Genomic DNA, 22,767 nt, shown 5'->3' with positions numbered 1-22,767 from the left:
CCGTACCATACCCCTCTTGAAACATAGACTTTTCGGCGCGTAGACTGCATCACTCTGCCAGCCTTTTTTCACCGAGGATGCCATTCAGTGATGGTTTTAGCGCCCGTTGCATGCCTCCGCGACCATCGAGGAGCGAAACCAACGGAAATTTCGAAATGAGCGACACGTGTTACTTCGCCGTTAATGCCAAGTGACAAAACATTAAACTAACGCGCGCCCAATGCGTCGCATTGCATGCGCCTGGTGGCTGCTGCTAACCCAAACTATGGGGTGCGCTGCAGTTATGCCCGATCGCGTAGCTCGGCAGTGACATGAAAGCCTTTCGCTACTTTAGGAAGATACAGGGGTATTACGACAAGCCACGGCAAGCTAAGCAAGGGGACACTGGCGAATTGGAGACATCGGCACAACTCTCCTCACTTCTACCTTTCATGTGTAACGCCGACGTGACGCCGACGTAACACCGCAAGGAGATGATGACGCAAGCCTCCTTTCCCGTGACCTAATTTCCCTCCGCTGGCTCGGTACCACTAACAGCTTCACCACCTATCCGCGCTCCTCGCCCTTCTCGTCACCGGTCAAATAACGTAGACCTGTCAAAATTTAAAACCACGCAGAAGGTACCTTTATAAACGATAGGAGGGTTTGATTGGGCTGTTGAAAAACATTGTGGGCCCCTGTCAACGCTGGCGTTGGTGGTTACGTAAGTTTGGCATCATTAGATTGAAATAAAATTTTAATGCAAGGGCTTTAATTTAGGGCGCGCCAGTACATTTCCAATAATGTCACTCTGGTTAAATAAGTTTTTCAATAGTTCGATTTCGACCGTAAGTCCACGCTGGCGCCCATGCATTTCATTAGATAATTCGAACTTGGCTGTTCAGCACTCATGCGCCTGACCCTGTTGGTGACCCGAGTGGTAACTTCGAGCAAATAGCGGCACCATTTGTCTTCGCGGTGCTTGGGGTACAATGAATGCGTCGAAAACGTCATCTTCCGCCTGCACCACAAAGAAATTATTTTATTTTTTATTCGTAAAATACCTTACAAAGCCCCTACATGGTGATTGAGAAAGGGGGGTATAGAATCAAGTACACGTAATCAAGTAACAATAATAACAAAAAGAAAACACCAGCCAAATGCACAGCCTAAAAGTCAGAGAAACATATTAGCTACATTAAGCTGCATATGAGTACAATGAAAAGGAACTCTATAAGTTTGTAACAAACGTATAACAGTGCAAGAAGAAAGTAGAAAAAATAACACAGAACAGTGAGTGGCATATTAATGGGTAACAAAGGTTAAGCGAGTTGAGTGAGTGCTTGAATTTTTCACGGTCAGTTTCTGCAACTATGTTGTCGGGGAGGTTGTTCCAGAGCCGAATGGCACGTGGTATTGCAGATGAGTTAAATGCTTCTGTTTTACCATAGATGCGCGTGAAACTATGATGATTGTGTAATCTGTGCGACGTGTGCGACGACGTTTCTATGTGTAGGGAACGTTTGTTAATGTGGTGGGCGTATTTATGAAATAGTGACAAAAGGGCTATGTCGCAATGATTGCTTAGCAGCTGAAGTGAAAGGTGAATCTTTATTTGAGTTACGCCAGAACGGTAGTCATAATTCCGGGAAATGAAACGTTGCGGCTCTATTTTGGATTGATTCCAGCATGTTAATTAAGTAATTTTGGTGGGGAGACCAGACTGGAGCGGTGAACTCAGGTCGAGGGCGAAGAAATGTTTGAAATGCCAGTTTGCGGATAAGTGCAGGTGAGTTTCGAAGATTACGTCGCAGCTAACCCAGTGATCGAGAAGCACCGGCACAGATGGTGGTAATGTAAGAAGTCCTGAAGAGGTTTATTGAAATATTTACGCCTAGATATTTAATTGATGAGGTCCGAGATAATGGGACATCTTCAATACAGTAGGAATAGTCCAAGTTAATGCGTTTGCGGGTGAAAGACATCACTTTACATTTTGATGAATTTAAAGTCATTAGCCAGGTGTCACACCAATTAATAATTTGGTTAAGATTATTTTGGAGGATCGGGTGGTCATCGGATATGTTAGTAGATTGATAGATAATGCAGTCGTCAGCGAAAATGCGCATGCATCATGATAAGTTATTTGGTATGTCATTAATGAATATCAGAAAGAGTAAGGGACCAAGAACGCTTCCTTGTGGTACACCGGATGGAACATATGAAAGGGGCAAGGAGAAGTGGTTGGCGGAAGTAACCTGCTTCCTGCTAGAAAGAAAATTTCGAAGCCGGGATAGAGCTATTGAATCAAGTTTTAATGAGGATAATTTCAAAAACAGGTGACAGTTAGCTACGCGGTCAAAATCTTTAGTAAAATCCAGAAAGATGCTGTCAGTTTGAAGGTTTGAGTTCATGTTAAAACGAAAATTAAAACGAAAACAGTAACCCCCCTTGAATTATTACTGTATTTACTCCATTCTAACCACCCTTTCTATCGTTCTTTTTTTTCTCAGCAATAATATTAGTCCAAACATTGCTTGTGCAGTGCAATCCAATGCGAAACAAAAAGAAAAACCATCATTACCATTGCAAGATTACCGTGTAGGGCGGCAGAACCAGTTCTCTATAGCATGACAACGATTACATACCGTCTGACTACGAAAGTATATACTTCAAACGAGTAGCTATCTCACATGTTAAGTGAGCGGCAATATTTCGCATCAAGTGTTATTGGCATTTTGGAGAATCTCATGAGACAAAGACCGAAGTACCGAAGCGATTACTTTAGGCGTGAGCTACCATGCCGCTGGCGATTGTTGCGATATCGTTTGATGAATTCCGAATATCAAAGCGCTATCTAAGCGCTTAGCATTGTTCTCACTCGTGGGAGGTCGGAGACGGTCAGAAGGGCCGCGGCACGTATCCCGTGCGCGCGAGAGAGAGAGTGAGAGCCAGCCTCGTGCGCCACGTGGTTGCATGCGACACAAAGCGTCCGTGCGGAGAGCGTGTTATGATTCTTCGTAGATGCCAACAAAGTGCTCTTGGTGAGTGACTACCATAGGCATCAGGTAAAGAAATTTTCATTCTGTGAAGGTAAAATTAACTGGTTTCGCATTTTTCTTATTACCAGAGTTGGCGGCATTTCAAGTGTTTCCTGCTCAAAATATGGTTGCGCGTTCACATTCTGCTTTGTTTGAAAGCACTAATGTGAATTCTACCTTACTTTTTTTTTACTATTTCTGCCTTGTTAAGTAGCACTGATGTCATCTCTAGGTTAGCTTTATTTTTTTGGAACCATAATAGTGGATGCGCATTCCATTGGGAACGTGATAGAACGAAGCCAATGCTTCTGAATAATTTAACGGTGTGTTCGCACATTTTTTTTGCCTTTTGTTTAACTGGACCCGCCGGATAATTTGACCAATTTTGTCGGTCCCGTCTGGGTCGTAATAACAGAAGTTGACCTATTTGATATGTCAAATACGAATCGAATAGCAAAGCCTGTTTTGGTCGTATTCCATTCAAGAGTTTGCTATTAGTCGTCGAATATTCGCTTCTGTTCGGATATCAGCGATTACAGCCTTTAAAGGGAAGCTGAAACGGTTTTCAAATGCCATAAATTGCTGGGCTTGGGAAGAACAAACATATTAATTTACGATTCTAAAGTTTTTTTTCTTCGTTTCGTAATATAAGGGCCAGAAATTCCTTTCTAAATCCCCTCCGCGCACATGCCCCCGTCGCTTCCCGGAGTGCCGGGTGAGGAGGCAGCCGGAGGAGAGAACCGGTGAGAGTGACGTCATTCCCGGGGAGCGTGCCGGTGGACCTGCGTGCTGACATGTTGACACATGCTGTAGTGTTTCTTTCCGTCCTGCGCTTTACTAAACGACGCTACGAGAGATCTGCCGTCGCTCACGTTTGCTCTCTTTTGCGATTTTCGTGAACTGTGGTTCCTTTCTGTGCTGCGTGAGTGCCTACAGCCAAGGGCGCCCAACATACCCTCGTTCTGTGCAGCATTCGGCTGTGCGAACACAGGCGTGCGAGACGATGTGGTGTTTCACATGTTCCCGAAGGACAAGAAGCTAGCAGTGCAGTGGGTCCGTGCGGTGAGGAGAGAGAATGTAGTGTTGACGAAATCAACTGTGCTGTGCTCGGACCATTTCCGCGACAGTGATTATCATAGGAGCTTGACAACGATGCGGGCAATCGGTATTCCAATTCCGGTGTTCCGGTCCCCACATTGATGCACTCGAGAAATGCGAACATTTGCAGCCATGAACGTCTGGTAACACAGTTTTAGCGTAGCCGGATAGCCTTACGACCAATGCGGAAACGCGTCGTTGTTAGCGTTGCTAGGCTTGCCTAGCGACATTCGACGTACGGTTGCAGTTACCGTGTTTACCACACGGCGGTGCAAAAACTGCCTAATATCTGTATGATCTGTATCTCTTGATCGAGCCACAATCGCAAAGTCGTCGAACCATAGTCTGAATACTGCACATATAATCGCCCTGCAAGGCCATCTCGATCTAGATGTGTATGATAAGCAACTTTCATGACTGTACCTCACAGCACTGTATGTGCGCGCTTTGAAACGCGCTACTTATGTTCACGATCGTGAATCAACACGCAAAAAAACACTGAGTTTTAGACAAGCAGCGTGAAGGTGCTTTACACCGCGGAATCGAACCCGTGTTTACAATCTAATGAGAAGTTAGTGCTTCGGCATTCTTCCAGCAGCAAGATCCATGTAACACTTTAGCACGTTTTTTCTCCTGCCATTGCAGCGTGCAGCTACACGCCAAAAAAAAAAAGAAACATACGTACCAGCTAATATTTCCAATGCGCGAGAAGGTGCACACATCGTTTTCGCTGTTGGCACACTCAACATCGTCGTCACCACCATCGTTTTCTGTATCGACTGTCAATTCGAACATGTAAGGCGAAAATACAAGCTGTCCGAGAGAGCGAGGGCGTTTCATATTGCTTACAACTCATCTGTGAAGCCAGACCAGAACAGCGTGCTACGCTCTGAAACGGCCGCGCCAACCGGTGATCCTCGTGACTGACGCCACAGCGGTTCCGACCAATCACGGGCAACAGCGGCGTTCGCGCGATGCCCTGAGGCACTGGTACGCGTTTTCTTGAGAAAACGGCCGCTTCCGTTCGTTTCTGCCCTTTTTAAACTAGATATTCGTGTTCAGTGGAATAAAAACTGTAGAATGCCGCAGGGAACTCATTTTTTTTCTAAAAGTGCTTCAGCTTCCCTTTAAAGGTGGCTCCAGGGAGAAACCCAGATGCAAGTGCTGACTGCTTGGAATGGTGCTTCTGCAGGGGGAAAGTGCTGTGGAGAGGCACCAGTAGTTGGTTAGCCACACAAATAGAGCATCTGACACTTGCTCTATAACTTCTAGACACATAAATAAAGATGCCTCCTCTTTGGGGAGGCTGTGAATTTGTTTAAGAAAGCACTTTGTTATCTGTACATTGTCGTAATGTTCGCATCCCTTTAAGTTATCTATGATGCTGTAGTATTAAAGTATAATTTTAAACATATGGTGACACACCGTTAGTGTGCTTCATTACTTTCAGTGACAGTGTGCGCCAGGTACAATCAGCTCTCAGTTTCTTTTTTTCTCTCGTTTACAAGCTCCTGCGTAGACCTATAATCCCCTTGTGAATGGCGTTGTCTGTGTCAGATATAATGAGTAAGCCTTCTTTTATTTAACACAAGAAACTCCACGCTGCATTTCTATTTCAGTTTGTTCAGAAATGTCAAAACATTCTCCTTCAACTTAACAATTCATGGTCTTTCTTCTTAGATACTCGTATTTACCTTAATTAGAGAAATTTATTTCGAATACCCCTTTTCAAAATTTCCTGCGTTGCTGTCCTCGCCCATCGGTGCACATACTATGCTATTACTATGCAACAGCTGTTTCTTCATCGTAATGTAATTATTTTACTTTATTTTGTTCCGAACGAACTTGATGACTCTGTTGTTTAGATTTTTTTTTGCTTGCTCGCACTTTCCCTCTCAAATTATGTTTGTGCAGCAATGTCAAGGAAATACCTGGTTTTGTGCATCGTGCTGGTTGTGGACGCCGCCACAAGACATAATCGTGAGTACGCCGTACGTTAACGACAATGGTCCAGACATAGGCGTCGACTACAAGGTGGGGAAGGGCTCCGGAGCCCGAGCCCCCTCCAGAAATTTCCGGGATAAGAGCACAGGCCCATCCCGCATACGCTCATGCCGAAGCCTACCTCCCCCCTCCCCCCCCCCTTAGAATGTCATTACCAAAGTGTTCTGTTACCCGCATCACTTGAGGTTTCTTCTCGCTTGCCTCTACCTTTTCACTTAAAATTTCATTGCGGCTAAAAGTTTTCTACTGCATTGTTGTTGGTGCGGACGTGGACGGCTGTTCATTCATGTTTTCGCTTCATTTCTGCAAATCCTGGCAATAGGAGGGAAAGGGCATTAAAGCACCTGTGGTGGCTACCTCATCCATATGTTTCCCTACATTTTTTTTATTTCAGCTGTGAAAGCCATGTACAGACACAATATACGTAAATACACAGGGTATCCCAACTACCATGCACCAAGATTTAAATATGCACAAATGCCACGTAGCTGGGCAGAACCAAGGTAACTTGTTTGCCGTCGCTTAGAGGTATTCAGTTTATTTTTTGGCATTTCGCCTAATTGTACAATTATCCTTAACTGATTAGTCAACTTTTCAAATATTATAGTTAGATGAAAAATGTAACTGACAAAATTGTAGAGCAACATGAAAAAGTGGCGATACAGCTTTCTGTTGCTCAATACGTACGGGAAGAAGAAAGACGAAAATAAACTTGTTAAGCAACATGTTAAGGATACCCGCGTCAGATATGATTAAAGGATCGATGCGCGATAGTGAACTGCTACTCAAGTCTGACAGGTTACCGTCATCTGTTATGAAGTTCGAGTGAAAATAGTTATTGCACGCATTAGCGTTGTTAGTTTTTTCCTCAGGAGACAAGTCCGATAACGTGTCTTTAGTAGGGCGGAAGTGGTTCCAGAATCGCTGAGGGCTGTTTGTCAGAAAGTTAGGCAGCGTTACATGAAAATAATATTCCTTAGCTTCTTTGGCTCTCTGTCGAAAATGTGCTACTGCGCATGCTAGTTTGCTAGTTTTAGATGGGCATGATCCATGATTTTTAATAGTCACGTATCCTTTTTACATGACGTTTTGCGTGGATGACTTCCCGAGTTATACATGGGCTTGTTCTTTGTGGTGGCTTGTTTTTTAACGGAAGATAGTTACACAGTAGCAAACCATATTTTTAAAATGAAGCCAGGCTGTGTTCACATCGACTGACGGGTCGGAGGTTATTGCAGTAAAGGCTTGAAATTCGTGCGCATGGTGGGCTAGCATGCTGGCGTCATCCGCGTTCTCGAAGTTGGGTACTATAGACATACTACAGTGCGTTCTTATCGAGCAGTCCAGAGGCAACAAGCATAGCGGTATGTTGTGATCTGAAATGCCTTCAATAATTTCTGTCTGTGCTTGGTGCCCTGAAAAATGATCACTGATTAGTATAAAGTCAAGGATATTGTTTGCTGAACCTTGCTTACGCGTCGGTTCTAGGATTATTTAGTGAAGGTTAAATGATAACATTAGGTCAAACAGGATTTCTGAAGAAGATGATGCGTGATGCATAGTTACCCAGTTAGCGTCTGGAAGGTTAAAGTCTCCCAGATGGATAATTCTAGAGTTGTTAGCATATCGGTGTAGAAACTCATGAATGGCAGAGATGCTCTCATCACCCGAAGAGGGGCTTCTATAGAAGCAATCCACACAAATAGTAGTATTCTTACAAAGAATCCTGCGAAACACACTTTCAGCACCTGATACATCTGGTAGTAAAACAAATGGAAGGTTTTTCTTTGTCACAAGAGTCACGCAACTCCCACGGGAACCCCGATCTTTTCAAATGACTGAATAATTCGGTGGAATTATTTCATGGTTGGAAACATCCGGTGAAAGCCACGTTTCCGTGACGGCGACTATACAGGTTCGCGATCAGTTAACAGGGTTTCGAAAGATTCTATTTTGTTTAGTGAGCTTCTTGCATTCACATTTATGATTGTTAGTTGTCTTATCGAGCTCTTCTCCGCGTCATTGGCGCCACAACGTATAGTATGGACGTGCTGCACAACATATGACACTTTCACTAACTTCTTGCCCAGGGATATCGGGATCGAACACAAGAAAAATAAGCTCTATATCGAGTAAAAGCATCCTAACAATGGCGCAGGCACTTTGAAAAACATGGTGACAAAACACAAAATATTTAATGGAACTAAAGACGCTGCGACGAGTCACCAATTTTTTCTGGTTGGATTACATTTCAAAATTTTAGTACAATATAAAACTGTCACTGCGAGAGAATTAGTCGATATGTCGTGTAGGATTGTGCTTGCCAGGAAAATATTCTCCGGAAGTTTCAACCTTATGGATCAACTAAGTGAATTCTTTGCTGTTTAAGTCGCGAGAAAACGCTTTTTGATTGCATATATTGTTTGTAAATCGTTGCTGCAACACAACATGCAGGCATTTCATTGCAAATGCAAGCGTTGTATGCATATAGCTCAGGCTATCTGCGCAGTAAAGCAGGTATTAACTTACTTGATCTTGTATAAGCATGTCAAATTGCAAAGCCTTGATTGCAAGAGGGTACTCTGTTAAGTTGGACAGCAAACGAGGAAAACTTCAGGCATGCCGAAGGAGAACAACGTGAACCACCAATGTCAGGACAGCTGCAGCAGCCATCTCCCTGTCTATACGCTGACGTCAACCATAAAGAAATTTGCCACCAACAGTGGTGATTGAGCTCCTGCTCCTGCTCCTGTTCGGGCGTGGTTAAAAATAAATGATGGCGTTTTAAGACCCAGAAGCACGGTCTAATCATGAGGCACGCCGTAGCGGGGCACTCCGGAACAATATGGACCACCTGCGGTTCTTCATCGTGCACCTAAATCGAAGTGCACGGCTGTTTTCGCACTTTACGCCATTGAAATGCGGCCGCCCTGGCTGGGATCCGATCCCGCAACCTCGTGCCAACACCAAAGTTACTAAGCAACCACGATGGGTTTTGGGGCGTGGCTGCGCGTGTCACAATATTTTGAAAAAGATTCGATGTGCTGCGACATGTTTACCAAATGTGTACACCACCTTCAATGTATTCACTGAAAATTACGTTGTGTTCATGACTAATTGAGCGGTGATGGGACTGAGGGAGGCGCCTAATCGCTCCATCAGCTTGGTAAAAAATATGGGTTTTGAAGTTGACCTAAGAATGTCTGTTTTTATTTCCTCCTTAGATACTACTTCATGTCGAAGACGTGTAGGAGAGTGCCGGCAGCACCAAAGACCCAACTGTCTCTTCAAAAATGGGAGTGTATACTTCGAATGTTGTAAGCACTTACAAAATTTTTTACCACTGCTTACGTGCGTGCATCGTAGTTGTAGAATATCTGTGGCTTTTACCTGTGGCACCATTACGTGGCGGCCCAGCTTACTTTTCAGATTGCGCTGTTATTTTAATGCACTCAAGCTTTAAACCATCAAGGAACATATAGAAGAATGTAAATTCTGATTTCGTATCGCATTTGAAGAATATATTTGATCTGCCATCTGGGAGCTGGAGATCATGTCACCTTTTATGCACACCAAACAGATGTGTGGTCATTTTCCTGGCTGCTCAATCAATTGGACCTGTATTCATGTTGTCGAATGTCGAAATGTCGAAATTATTAGCAACGAAGCATCTAGACTTAACTGCGTGCTGTAGGGTTGGTGCGCTGTAAGCTGTAAACGCAAGTGATAGCACTGGACCATTGCAGCCATTTAAACGTCGAATGCAACTCGGTGACTCTATGCAATAGCAGAAGCATAGCACTTGCATTGAAATATAGGGTGTTTCGGCGAGGACTTAAACAAATTGTTAAGTGTTGCCTGTGAGAGATAGCACAATTCTAGCTCATGAGGTGGTCTACTCGAAGCGGTGGACACTAGTTGCACAATAAATTGAAACGCAGAACCGACAAATTAGCAGAAATGCGCTAATTAAGCTTTAACTGATTACATTGTGGCCCATACAGCAATTTGCAAATTCCAGCCATGCAGTTCGCAAGGCAGATCCACTTGGAACGAACTCTCAGGATGACACCACTTTTGAGATGGTAGTTCCCGAACTTTTAGGGAAAATGCACTGGCGTTCCAGTTTATTTTGTGCTTTATTGCATAAAACGACGTTTTCTTAAGAAAGTATCTGGAACGCCATTGCATTTCCCCGCAAAGTTCGGGAATTATTATCTCGAAACTGGTGTCATCCTTAAAACTCATTCCAAGTGCATCCGCCTTTTGAACTCCATGGCTAGAATTTGTAAATTGCAATCTGGGCCATAAGGTACTTAGTTAAAAAGCGAATTATTAATTTTTGTTAATTATTCGATTATGAATTCCACTTTTGCGTGCACATAGTGTCCGCCTCTTCGAGTGGACCAGCTCATGAATTGGAATTGTGCTTTCTGCCAAATGTAATATTTAAAGATTTGCGAAAGTCTTCGCTTAAACACCCAGTATTCTAGGGAAGGGGACCTTTCCAATGGGGTCGTCTATAATACTGTAAAGTATTGCATTGCAAAGGCTTCGATGGTGCATCATACCCCTGTCACACGGGCAGCCGCAAACTCCTTTTAACTCCATCGTCTCTATATCGAGGGAGATGCACGGTATGTCGCACTGTCGCCCTTGCGCTAAGGGACTTCAGTGGAGCTTTCGGTCGATCTCTCTCGGCGGCTGAAGTGAGTACTGTCCTGCCCATACTTGCTCTTCTAAAACTTATACTTTATTGATCGTTTAACCAACCCTTATATATAGCTTTCATTGATTACGAGAAAGCGTTTGATTCAGTCGAAACCTCAGCAGTCATGGAGGCATTACGGAATCAGGGTGTAGATGAGCCATATGTAAAAATACTGGAAGATATCTATAGCGGCTCCACAGCCACCGTAGTCCTCCATAAAGCAAGCAACAAAATCCCAATAAAAAAAGGCATCAGGCAGGGAGATACGATATCTCCAATACTATTCACAGCGTGTTTACAGGAGGTATTCAGAGACCTGGATTGGGAAGAATTGGGGATAAAAGTTAATGGAGAATACCTTAGTAACAAGGCAATATCATCAGCGATTCGCTGATGATATTGCCTTGCTTAGTAACTCAGGGGACCAATTGCAATGCATGCTCACTGACCTGGAGAGGCAAAGCAGAAGAGTGGGTCTAAAAATTAATCTGCAGAAAACTAAAGTAATGCTTAACAGTCTCGGGAGAGAACAGCAATTTACAATAGGCAGCGAGGCACTGGAAGTCGTAAGGGAATACATCTACTTAGGGCAGGTAGTGACGGCGGATCCGGATCATGAGACGGAAATAATCAGAAGAATAAGAATGGGCTGGGGTGCGTTTGGCAGGCATTCCCAAATCATGAACAGCAGGTTGCCATTATCCCTCAAGAGAAAAGTATATAATAGCTGTGTCTTACCAGTACTCACCTACGGGGCAGAAACCTGGAGGCTTACGAAAAGGGTTCTACTCAGATTGAGGACGACACAACGAGCTATGGAAAGAAGAATGATAGGTGTAACGTTAAGGGATAAGAAAAGAGCAGATTGGGTGAGGGAACAAACGCGAGGTAATGACATCTTAGTTGAAATCAAGAAAAAGAAATGGGCATGGGCAGGACATGTAATGAGGAGGGAAGATAACCGATGGTCATTAAGGGTTACGGACTGGATCCCAAGGGAAGGGAAGCGTAGCAGGGGGCGGCAGAAAGTTAGTTGGGCGGATGAGATTAAGAAGTTTGCAGGCACGGCATGGCCACAATTAGTACATGACCGGGGTTGTTGGAGAAGCATGGGAGAGGCCTTTGCCCTGCAGTGGGCGCAACCAGGCTGATGATGATGATGATGATTATGATGATGATGATTGTGATGATGATGATGATGATGATGCTGATGATGATGATGATGATGATGATGATGATGATGATGATGATGATGATGATGATCGTTTGAGGTAAAATTAGCGTTTCGTGTGTTTAAAACACGTCTAATAAACTGTTGTCCAAGCCCAGTTCAGCAACATGTATGTTTGCTTCTGCACAATACTCTAGACCTGGGCCGCTTGGTGGCACGTTTTTCTCGTTTTTCAGGGTGTTTACGTGAACCCGACAGAAACGGGACGAGTCAGCTTGTCGGGCTGGATTATGCCTGCCGAGTTGATGCAAACGCTAGCCGGCTGGGCTGAGCAAGAGTCGAGTCGGGCTAAGTCAGCCGACTCGTAAGGAAACGTAAGGCGAAGTCAGCCGACCGTAAGGAAACCCACAGACAAGTACGGGGTGCCTAGCGTGGCTGTCTGCGTTCCTTTGTTTATGGCGCGCACTTTGATTTTTTAACGGGTTGTATGTTTTTCACGTCAAATATATTGAATAATATATGTTTCTTGGAAGAATTAGAAGTTACATTTTTGTACCTGCACAAAAGCCAAACATAGCGTCTCTGGCGGCTTCTTTTACTCACTCGCTATTGGCCATGTGACACGACCACAACTTCCTTGAGGTTAAACACCCTTAGGTAATCTCGCGCTCCTTCATCTTAAAGGAATTCATGCGTGCCCGTGTGACACGGGTATTAATTAGCGAGTCTGCAATTTTGAGTGATGCCGATGTTACGCGAAAATAACACCGCGACAGAACAGTGTCCTGGATGCCTTATCCCGGCCCCACAGAAAGGGAGGGGGGGGGGGGCATTACAACGACTGGTGTTTTATATCTGCAATCGTCATTGATACACGTCTATCTACACGTTTGATAACAAAGTCGCTGCCCAAAGAAATAAAATACGAATCGCTCTAGTTGGTGAGTGTATATCCTAATTCAAATATTTCCATTCGTGAATTCAGCTTCCGTCGAACACCGGACTACAATGTCATTAGTATTTGTGCGCGAAGTCACTCGGTGCTTCAATACATATTAAGGTTTGATGTTCTTAGTAGATTCGTGTTATCATGGCAAGCTTGTCTTAAAATCGTGGTAACTCGTAGGTAGGCTGAAGACGATTAAAGCGAATGCATTTCTTACTAACCTACAGTCGATTTGCAAAAGACTGAAAAAAGTCTTCAGAATATTTGCCCAAAGCATAATCTATTTCGGTGTATCTGTACTGAACTTTAGCCACAGGAGAGTCTTCATGTCCATTTTTCTGCATCAATAATTGTGTACTGCGTAAAGTTGTCGATCGTATTATTTTCTTGCCTCCAAATTCACCCTCTGCATATATTTCATACTTTTTAATACGAAAGTGTTCTCTATCGAGCTCCAGCGATATCTGTCCTATGTTCGCATGTCACATAATCATCATCACAGAAATAGTCTGGCATTCTCAATGACGATACTTCGCTGTTTCGTGCCTACCTAAGGGTTAAGAAATTAGATACGGAAAGGTTCGAAACGTTTGCTTAATAAAGAAATTGCCCTTTTGGTGAGAATCAGGGTATATGTTGCGATCAAAATATTTAGAAATGAGGTGTTTTTTCACTCAGTAAATTCGTATAAAACAAGGTCAACAGCATTAACGCATATAGGAGCAGTTAACATTGTAGTACTGTGCGGGGGCGAGCTCTTGGGCAAGATAGCCGCAGCACCCAGCCAACTAGCAGCCACTGTCAGGACAGTACGGCAGGGTTCGCAAAGAAAGCTGCGCTCTAAAAACAGGGAAGAGATTATTTATAGTGTCACGCTGTCCTTACTTCAACAACCACACCGTGGTACAAAGGCGGGTCACAAAACTAACTCTTTTTATTCGGTGAATATGTGCCCACAGGTACAACTTACACTCGGGAAACACAATAGTGACGAAAACAGGCGATGATCTTCCAAAGTCTTGCTCTGTAGGTCGGTCGCGTCGGTTTTTTACACATAGCTCAATGAGCCTTCCAGCGTAATCTCTGTTGCGCGCGTAAGCTCTAGGATTTACGCCTCTACTCATGCCATCGTCGACGGAGGATCGTCGGCATGCCGACAAACAGCAACCACTCATCTAGCGGTTGCCCCTTTTGGTTTTCCGAATAAGGACTGCTGCGCTTAAGGTGGCATTCTGGGCATGGAATCCACTAAGCCCGTCGACTACTATGTCAGGCTGTAAAAAATGAAGGGAAAATGGTTCATTTAGCTTAGTTATACGGCTCCGGTACGGAAGCCCATTCCATGCAGGAGCAAGTTAAACGTCTGCATTCACATAAGAACTCTATGTCCTCACTCTCGAAAAGTCTCTTCTTTTAATCTGGCGTCTCCCCTAAGCGAGTCCACTAGGGAATCTGAAGACTGCCCAGCACCAAATCACCATCGTCGACTCCGTGGCCATACCACGCCCATGCTCGCCATAACCCGCAGTAACTCCGCCTCCGAAGAAACTAGTTTTGGAATTTGGGGAAAGAAATCAGCAGGCGACACCTAGTTTGTTCGTCGTTGCCCCTCCTGGCTTTCTTCTTCGCTCCGGCTGCAAGTGAAAGGCGGGCTGAGGGCCTTTCGTGCAACCCTGCAGCACCCGGTTTACACGCTGTCTTCACGGCTGGACAACTGCCGAGGGATGGGTGGTGAGTTAACTCGTCCAATTAACTGCGCCTATCCATTCGTTGTCGTGGTTCCCTTCCTGTCACCCTTCTCTCGGGTTTCCAGGTAATGGTGGTATAAGCACCCTTCAACCACCTAGTCCACGCTGCGTTGTCGTCTGGATAGGAGGTGCGGTGGTGACATGTGGCCATCGTTCAAATAACTGCGCGTCTCAATACGTTGTCGGAGTTCACTCCCTTTCATTCTTTACTCAGGTATCCAGGTAATGGTGCGGTGAGCGCTTTTATTAGTTGTCCACGGCGCGTTGACGTCTGGATAGGATTTGCGGTGGTTTTGACACGGGGCAAACATCCGCTTAACTCCCTTGGGGGTGTATTGACGTAGCTGGACTGACAGACCAGCCATAGGTTGGGCCAGTGTACTGCTGGCGCTATCGCGACAGGTGGCGTCCTGGCGACAGCGAATGGGATAGTCGTCGAGGTGGCCATTGAATGGCTGGGGTGTATTCGGTGAACACACAAAGCCGTTCGCTTTGCAGTGGACCCGGTGCGCTGACGTCAAAACCTCGTAGTCTCATCTCGCGGTATGGGCATCGGCGGTAGACGTGGCCTGCTTATGCGAAGTGATAGAATAATAAGTAGTGGTTGAGGAAGCACCAAACATCCGTCTTCCTTGAGACATTGCGCTGGCTGGCAGGGGTGAGGGCTAGCGCTGGAGGCCACAGAGGCTGTCGACGGAGTTACGGCGCTCTCACACGGGCGCGCAGGGAGAACGGAATGGCGTGAGCAGCGGTACAGGTAATCGTTTCAACCTGGGGATGGAGCGATTGAGGCTGCACATCCCGAACATCTAATGACCGCTGAAGTTCTTTCCATACGATGTTAGCGGTCAAGGCCACCTGGAGCTGTGGCCTTAGGCAAAACTTCTGCAGCTTCTCGCACACGATCTCTCTCATGACCTTGCAAATCACCGGCGCCTATTTCTTGAACATGCGCGGTAGTCTGAAGTCAACGTGCGGCGGCTGTACTGCCTGGTGCGCATTTCCAGCCTTTTCTTAATGGTTGTAGATTCCGATGGAAATTCCGCGGTGGTTTTCGGTGGGTTGCGAATTAATCTTGCGAAGAAGCCTTGTTCCACGAGACACATCAGGAACCGAACTTTCTGGTCTTCCCACGTTTAAGGGTAGGCATGTCGAAAGCGGCTAGTAATTTTCTACGCGAGGATTGGGAGGTTCTCATTAGGTAGTTCCACATGAACTCCTAGCAGACCTTCTGCCTTTTCCTTGCGGAAGATGCTCGTGAAAGTCTACAGGATCCAAGAAGATGGAAAATTGGGCGAGTTGGTGAAGCTTCGTGGTAGCTGCAGCGCAACAGACGCGGACCAAAAGAATATAAGGGGACAGAATGCGGCATTTACTAACAAGAAGTTGATAGTCAGCGCCGTATTGTGTCCCCTTATATACTACTTTTTGCCCACTTCTGTCGCGCTGTAGCTACCATGAAGCTCCACAGGAACCTGCTTTGAATCAGGTCCCACGCTGTGAGTGTGGACTCTCCATTCTGAAACCACGTCCTAGTGGCGCTTTCCAATGAGAAGTGTACGTTGCACAACTTTCTTTCGTATCTCGAGTTCTTGAACATCACTACCCTTTAGCAAGTTTCACGCCAGCTGTTGAGCCCGACAAGCGTTGATCCATGGAAAGTTAGTGGCTGTATGGACAGTTTCATGAAAGTACGATGGCACCACGTGAAGCTGGTCCGTGATCGTTGCTGCTGACTTGGCCTTGGTCTTTCTGGTGTGCTCCGAAAGAAGGCGCTGCTTCGGGGTCAAGTTTTGTAGCCGGAGGCCGGCTCGACGGTTCCGGGTGATGTCGGCGTTGTTTTTGCATTTCGGGCATGGCTCATGGCTTGACGAACGCGTCCAGTACATGAACGGCGAAAATTTCCCGTTGTAACGGTGAAGACTCACACCGTCACACAACGGCGAGTCACGAAACTAGCTTCCTTTGCCCACAGAAACAAGTTAGGCTCAGGTATAATGATATTCACGAGCACACGCGTCGGTCGTGAAACATCTGCTCTGGGGATCAGACGCTTCGGCTATTTACAAGTGATCACCGGCGCTCGCATAAACTTTAGAATGTGCAGCACCATTCGCGCATCACCCATGATCTCATTACGCAAGGCTCTGCGACAGCAGAGGCAAGAGATAGAACCAGTGAAAACACTCGAGAAACTTCTGATACAGAAAGTCGCATCTTGCCCTGAGCGATAACTTTTAACATTTGTTAGCCAGTGAAAGACGGTTATTGGAAAGGATAAGTAAGCGTGGCAATGCGACCGGATCCGTTACCAGGCATAGGTAACTGTAAAGATTTTAAGGAAAAGAACAAATAAGCAAACACACGCAGAGTGATGTGCTCAGCATGCATAGAGTAACTGAATAACTTTAACAGGTCAGATAACTATTTATCCCCACTCCGTTTTGAAGGGGATGCAAAGAAGTCAATATGTGGCGGGAGAAGCTGAAAGGGGTGCGTTCGGAGAAGGGCAGGATGACACAAAGGAGGGGATGGGGGAGTCACCATCGGAACGGTGGGAGCCGGTAGGAAGCTTTTCCGCTCCACTAACGGCGCGCCTGCCTCCACAATGTCACTCACTTTTGACGGCAAGCTCGTCTTTAGCCGAGTTACCACTCGATAAGCACGCTCGCCGAACGCGTGTATATTTACATTTGAGCATGTGTACGTGTACGTGCGCGATGCCGCCCGTGCATTAACGATGCCATTTCGCCAATACGCCCTCACCATCACGTTGGATATACCTACGATTCCTGATTCCCGGCGGGGTGCTGTTTACGCTGCGCTGCATCACAGCCCTCGCCCGCTTGCTACAGCGGCCATTGCTGCTTCCTTCGATCGAAACTGTAGTTAATAAAAGACTGTAAGCGTTTAGGGAGTTGCGTTTGTAAACGTGCAAGAAAACTGCGTCTGCTTCTTAAAATAGACGTTTCATTTTCATGTTACGGCCAAATTATCTGAAAAAGCGATGAACCATTTTCTTTTCATAAGATTGCTTTGCGTTGCCCTATAGCTAGGCCTTGCTTGCATGCCCCTTCTACCATGGCGATCACCGAATACGGGGAATCATCCTAGAAGCCAAATGTTCGGGGGGGGGGGGGCAGGAAACCTGAAAGAAAAAGTGAAAGAGCGTAAGGGAGCAATTCTTGAAATAACTTGCAGATGGAATAATTTTAGATCGACTCCAGAGAAAAAAGTATGGGCTATATATGGACAGCAAATTTGGCGTTAATGAAACAGTTTCGATTAGGATCGACAATCTGATGAAGTATCCAAATATTGATCCATAAAATAAACTCACAGAAGTATTCGCAAATGGCAGCTCAGGCGTTCAAATACCGTTGCCCCGAACGCGATAATATTTTCAGATTTCGGAAGAATACCAAATTGTTGGAATGAAAGATGCAAGTACTTTTTAACTCAATCACTCTGAAATTAGTCTATTTTCAGCGTATCGCACACTCTAAAAATGTTTACATCATTAAAGGTTTTTGCTTGTCACACGGGTAACACCCTTATCATAAGGGCCTTACAAATGTTTCTAGGGGACGACAACGAAGCTCTAACTAGACGTGCGATAATAAACGGCGTAGTTGGAAAGTATGTAATCATTCTGAGGACCTTGGGCGAACAGAAATATCCGACAGAATAATTTCACAGCGATAGATCTGAAACATTATTTAATGCACTTTTTACGTCGCGTGTCACAGCTGTCATCATTTTTGCTTGCAAGTAAAAGTCGGCAAACAAGATTCCATCATTCATTTCCAATAAAAATTTGATCATTGCACTTTTTACGCCACATAGAAACTAATGTTCTTCCTTGCCTAAATGTTTCAGCCCCGAGGACAAGACCTTGTTATTATTCGTGGGGTAGAGAGTGCGCCAATTTGATTTATATTGCGTGCGCTCCTAGACGGGCATACTGTGATTGCAATTGTGGTAAGTGCAAGTTTCTTCAAGAATGAATTAATTAATAAATTCTGGGGTTTTACGTGCCAAAAGCACGCATTTATTATGAGGTACGCCATACTTGGAGGCTCCAGAATAATTTTGACAACCAGGATAACTTTAACAGTTCCCCTATGCAAAGGGCACGGTCGCTTTTGTATTTCGCCCACATCAAGATGCGGCTGCCGCGGCCAGGGTTTGATCCCGCGACCTCGTGCTTGTCTGCGCAACACCTTATCCACTAAACAGCCATGGTGTGTTTCCTTCTAGAAGGGTACCCTTTTCTTTTTTTTCAGAGAAAATAGGCATGCATACGCTCATTTCTCCATTATTTCTCTGTTGGCAAGCCGAAACAACAGAGTTCAAATGCCAGCGCACGTTGATATGTGTGAATGTGTGTGTTTTTACATGTGTATGCATGTGCAAGTCATTCTCAGCTCTTCTATAGTGTTATTATTTTTTAAACATCGACCGAAATCCTTAATGCAACCAGAAATGACCTCTCGTTTAATGTCACTTTCACTGGAAGCCGTGTTTCAGTTAATTAACCATGGTATTATTGGTCTTATAGCCAGGTTTGACGACAAATAGTGCAAATTATTTATGTGGCATCTATGTGTTATGACATGCGACGAAAACGACTCGTGAACTACATTTACAATGTTGAAATAGTTGTCACAGATCGGAAGGCAGCATTTTGTACCAACCTGTGACGCAATCTGCACCCTTGCAATTCTTAAATAAGATCACGCGAGTACCAAAGCCCGAGCCTATAAGCGCGTAGGACTCAGCGGAATAAGAAAAGTGTCGAGTGCACGCACACGAGCACAAATCGCAAGCCGGCCCGAGTATTCTCGGCTAGGCTGTCCCGTGAAGTTTCCTGAATTACTAGAGCGAACTATGACGCTGCAATCGTTCAGCCACCATGTAAAATATACGTAGTGCATGAATTTGTCTGGTCTTCATGCTTGGGGATTCAGGCGTGCTTGTGGCTTTGACTGTTACGTTTTATCGGGGCCAAACTGCACTACATTTCAAAAGAATTGATACTTTTTAATACAGAAGGTACAATGATGCACGTAATACAAGCCTGCAATAATGAAGGCAATACAGGCACGCGTAATCCCTTATAGTTGCAGCGGTTCTGCTTGTCCGTGCGTCCGTGGCGTAACTGTTTCAAAATCTGGATTTTGTAGCAAAGGTTCTGTGCCATAGGTTCTTTGTTCGAATACTGCCGTCAGACAATTTCGATAATAATAGAAGCCCTTGGGCGTCACACGTGGCCTTGGTCAAAAAGAAAGACGACAGTTTGCGATTCTGCATCGACTACCGCAAATTAAACCAGCTAACGAAGAAAGGCGTCTATCCGCTGCTACGCATCGATGATTCGCTGGACAGGCTACGGCATGCACGTTATTAAAGCGAAAGCTTTACTGTCCGCGAACTTGCGATTTCACCGTGGCGGTGCTCCGAGGAGGTACTTGACGTCACAACGCACGCCTCGCCGCAAGTATTTCACTCTCTCTTGCTCCCTAGTCACTACTGCGCATGCGCTACTAGCAGCATCGAGCCACAGGTGTTCCGCTGCTGCGCAGCGCTGCCCCTTTCCGCCGTCCGCATTTGACACGACGTCACATAGCGTTCTTCGTCGTTGCGCTCGCCTCGCTCGCTTTGCCAGCTGCGTCGCATGCTTGATAACATGTCGGAGGATTGAAAAGGAGAGCTCGCGTGCGCCGCAACCACACTAGAGGCAGCAGTATGGACTGCAACATTTCTGATAAACAGGAATAAGCCTGAAATCGACATCGGAACAAGATGAAGAGGAAAGCAATCACCCAGGGAAAAAACGAACAGCGCGCCGAACGACTGGCTAAATGCCGCATTATAGCTAGACAACCAGACTAACCTGAACTTGCAATCAAGATTAACCAAGGCAAACCATAACTTAGCTTAACCTTAGCTTTCGCTACATATATCCTTGCATAGCCGAGCTGAGCCACTGCCATTTTTTTTCATCAATGGACATACGAAGCGGGCATTGGCAGATCAACCTCGATGGAGAGATCGAAAGAAAAGTGCCTTCGCGACTCCCGACGGCCTTTACGAATTTAAGGTCCTTCATTTCGGTTTGTACTCAGCGCCTGCCATTTTTGAGCGTCTAATGGACACCTTACTTTCAAGCCTGAAATGGCAAACATGCTTGGTCTATCTAGACGACGTCATGTTGTTCTCAGCTACATTTGAAGAGCACCTAAGTCGGTTACTCACTGTTCTCCAAGCCATACGCTCGGTAGGCCTGACGTTAAAGCCCGAGAAATATCATTTTGGTTTCAGTGAACTGTGCTTCCTCGGCCACGTCGTCACTCACGAGGGTGTACGACATGATCCAGCTTAAAATAGATGCTGTGGCAAAGTTCCCCACACAATCCGACAAGAAGGCAGAGAGGCGCTTCTTAGGGCAGTGCGCCTATTACTGACGCTTTATTGCAAATTTTTCATGTACTGCTGCGCCGTTGACACGCCTGACACGAGATAACGTCCCTTTATGTGTGGTGAAAATGAGAAAGTAGCGTTTAGCGAACGACGCTAACACCTGTAAACGCCTCCTGTTCTTGCGGACTTCGACCACATGTGCGCCCTTCGAGCAGTCCGCGCATGTGCGGACTGCCAAAGACGGAGGAGATAAGATGATTACAGTTATCTCCCTTGTTGAGTGCGGCATGTATGATTGACTGTGAATCCATGAATGTTTTTTTGTTTGTTTTCTGGTCGTTTGGAGCTGTTATATGTTCCTCGTTCCAAGCAGTAAACTTTAGCTGTAAGTCAGCGTTTGTTCGTGTCCTGTCTCCCTCCTTGTCCCTTTCAAAATACGCGCTGTTCTGTATAAAATGGCTTACCAACTCGCGCAAACGTCCGTTTTAACCTCGCAGACATGCTACGCATGTATGTCAACAGTATTGTACTTTCATCAAAGTGATAAATTTGCAAAGTCACGAAGCTTTTTAAAGCCACAAGGACGAAGTTCAGGCAAATCCTTGTGCTACCCATCATTCCCATGCTGGCTGTGCCCTTCTTGCAACTCTCATAGACACTAGAGCTACAGTTCTCTCCAATGATTATACGAAACTGTATGGGTTGATCCTCTATGCCAAATCGCCTTCTGCACTTTCTGTAGCGTTATTTGTTTTTGTCTTTTTATTTTCAAGGGATCTCTTACACCTCTCATTTTTATAGCGCCACATCGAGTATTTGAGCACCGACGAAGTCACCATATGTTCATAGGCATGACTGATTACTCCCGCTATACGAAAGCATCTAGAAAAGTTTCTAGAAGATCCTGGGGTCATTACAGCAGATTTTCCGCTTTTATGGACAGATATGATTGCCGTTGAGAATACAAGGGGCATGATTAAGTGCAACCTATCAAGAATGCAGCTCCACCACGCGATTCGTGATGGACTGTTGGCGGATATTAAAGAAATGTGGGACACTCTCACAACAGACCCGACCTCGTCCCAGCCCTCAACGACTCAATTGCAACCGTCGTCCAAACTGACGAAGGCTCCCATTCTGAAGAATGAGACTATAAATACACACTAGGAACCAATGTGTATTTCTTCTTTCAGCTCATTAAACATCAGACTAAATATGTCATACTTGTGATCACGGCAACGGATATGCATCAACATGACATCGCGGCTGCGATCTTTAGAAGAGAATAAGAAAAATTAAAATCTTAAATAGTCCACAGATTGACTACGGCACCCTTACACGTTGATATTTTTATTCTCTATGAGTACAAAAAAAGAAAAAAATTAGGCACTTGCTAAAACGAAAACGAAATGAAGGCAGCCGCATCTGTAGGTATGTATCAACTTCATCGATGATGCTTTGACGCACCAAACATGGAAGGTATCCTTTCCTCCAAAAAAATAGCTAAATAATGACAGGAACAGAAACGCAAATAAACGACGGCGCCTTGCCCGCCTCATGTAAACCAGGAACCCCTAGGGGTTCCAGAAGGTCATCCTCACGTATCTTTTTTCACGCTGTCGGTAACTGCACTTTATTGTAACATA

The 22,767-nt window shown here is 45.2% G+C and overlaps 1 long non-coding RNA gene across 1 annotated transcript in view; it reads left to right on the top strand.

Annotated features, from left to right (window-relative positions):
* LOC135904911 (uncharacterized) overlaps positions 1 to 22,767 on the top strand; it is a 55,792-nt gene that overhangs the window by 20,649 nt on the left and 12,376 nt on the right. Inside the window, exons 2-4 of the long non-coding RNA XR_010565252.1 lie at positions 6,033 to 6,098; positions 9,347 to 9,439; positions 18,578 to 18,679. This is a non-coding gene — a long non-coding RNA (uncharacterized lncRNA). The remainder of the gene's footprint in view (positions 1 to 6,032; positions 6,099 to 9,346; positions 9,440 to 18,577; positions 18,680 to 22,767) is intronic.

This window comes from Dermacentor albipictus, chromosome 3 (assembly GCF_038994185.2).
Source record: "Dermacentor albipictus isolate Rhodes 1998 colony chromosome 3, USDA_Dalb.pri_finalv2, whole genome shotgun sequence".
NCBI classification, from domain to species: domain Eukaryota; kingdom Metazoa; phylum Arthropoda; class Arachnida; order Ixodida; family Ixodidae; genus Dermacentor; species Dermacentor albipictus.
Note: the sequence above shows the minus strand (reverse complement) of the source record. Positions and strands in the feature narration are given on the sequence as shown.